This window comes from Nelumbo lutea, chromosome 1 (genome assembly GCF_056320005.1).
Source record: "Nelumbo lutea isolate HS-2025 chromosome 1, American lotus-T2T, whole genome shotgun sequence".
Lineage (NCBI taxonomy): Eukaryota > Viridiplantae > Streptophyta > Magnoliopsida > Proteales > Nelumbonaceae > Nelumbo > Nelumbo lutea.
The window spans coordinates 143,322,216-143,324,325 of NC_142684.1; the positions used below are offsets into that span (position 1 = coordinate 143,322,216).

At 34.4% G+C, this 2,110-nt stretch overlaps 1 pseudogene; it reads left to right on the plus strand.

Moving 5' to 3' along the window:
* The first annotated feature begins 262 nt into the window (after positions 1–262).
* Positions 263–753, plus strand: LOC148878059 (putative calcium-binding protein CML18; annotated as a pseudogene).
* Positions 754–2,110: the final 1,357 nt, after the last annotated feature.

Genomic DNA, 2,110 nt, shown 5'->3' on the forward strand with positions numbered 1-2,110 from the left:
CTTTTTTTTCAGCACCTTTGGAAGAAGTGCTTCTTCATTTGAATGGGACAAATATGTCCCCGTTTTTTTTTTTTTTTTTTACTTCAGTGTCAAAACTACTCCCACTCAAGTTTATCATCTTCTTCCATTCGAAACCCTATAACAACAGGCAGCGGTAGCGTTTGGTTGTAGGAGCTGGATTTTCGTATAATTGCAGTTTGAAAGTAGGGATTCTGAGGGAGATAGAGGATTGATTGGATTTATAAGAAGATACAATGTCAAAATGAGCGGTGATGAATCGCTGAAACTCAATGATGAGCAGATTGTAGAACTAAGGGAGATCTTCTAATCATTTGATCGGAACAATGATGGCAGCCTAACCCAGCTTGAGCTTGAGTCATTATTGAGATCACTTGGACTCAAGCCGTGTCATGATCAGCTCGATGCTCTAATCTAGAGGGCTTATATGAACAACAATGGTTTTGTTGAATTCTCTAAATTCGTCACTCTGGTGTTGCCGGAGATCCTCACTACGAAATCTTCATACACAGAAGAGCAACTCGGCAGCTATTCCAGATGTTTAACCATGATGGCAATGGATACATTACAACGGTAGAATTGGTCCATTCCATGGCTAAGCTTGGTCATGCCCTTATGGCAATGGAATTGACAGGAATGATTAAGGTGGCTGACACTAATGGCGATGGTCGTATTAACTTCCAGGAATTCTCTCAGGCTATCGCTACTGCCGCTTTTGACAACTCATGGACTTGAAAGCATTTTCCCGAGAAAAATGCGGTTACGTGGACTTGCTTGATATCTGGCTATATCCATCAGCACATGCCTGATGAAACATGTGCTCTTTTGCGCTTGATGAGACGGACATGGGAATCCTAGAATTTTGTGAAGGTTGTTAATTGGAGGAGTCTTTCTGTTGTCCAATCTACAGTTTTGGCGGTTCCGACAGTTTTAGTGAAGAAAATGAGAGGGAGAGAGAGAGATCTGAGTAATTTACAGTGAAAGGTAAAGTTGTCATTTATGTCAATATAAATACTTATGGGGAAAGTAGCTTACCAAACATCTCCACCCCAATAAGTGCTTAAAAACATAATAAGTGAATTGAAAAGCGGGTTACCAAACAACCTTAAGTGGTTGTTAAAATAAGTACTTCTAAGATGTACTTGTGTAACGAGTACTTTTTTTAACAAATACTTAATCATCAAACAAGGCCTTAAAGCTTTAGCTAGAGCCCTCCTCATCACCTTAGCTTTTAAATCAAGAATCGACGAAACAAGGACTTTTTAACCACCGGTAGAGATAGGACTTCTAGAGGCTGATCTAAGTAAGTATAAAACTAGTAGAAGCTCTAAAGGGGTTTGTTTAGTTGCAATTGTATTTAGCTTCATGAAACTGATAGGAGGTTTGGTCCAAACTCCTTACCTTCCCTTCCCAAGACTAATTCCAAAGGAACATTTCTCGACAAAATTTCTTCCTACTCAAACCTTAGTTGCAACACGTAAAGGACTACCTTTTCAAAGCTATCTTGATTACCTTGGTAAACTAAGGTGGTGTTTGTTAAACCTGAAGTCTGAAGTTTGGAAAGCCAAAAAAAAAAAAAAACATTGAAAGTATTTAGTGGAAATTTTGCTTTTCTACTTTTACAGATATTTGAATATAGTGGGGTTGTTCATTAATCTAAATGTTGACATCTAAAAAAATTGTATTTTACAAGTTTACCCCTCAAGTCACTATTTAAATAAAAGTAAATGAAATGATCAAAATAATGTGATATTATAGAAATAATTATAAAATGATAAAAAACAAAATATTAAACAAAAAAAGAAAAAGAATAATAAATAATATTTAAAAAAGTAATAAAAAAGATTAATATTATAAAAATAATACAAAATATAAAAACAATAATAGTTAATAAATAATATCACTAAAATTTAAGAAAAATAAAGTTAAAAATAGTAAACATTATTATAAATATAATAAAAAAATGTAAGAAATAAAAGAATTTAATAAAACGGGACAAACACTTAACAACAGTTATGGCAATCTGATTCCAACACTATTCATCATCTTTCCAATTAAGAATATCAAACTAGAGTTCACCACCACTCCAATC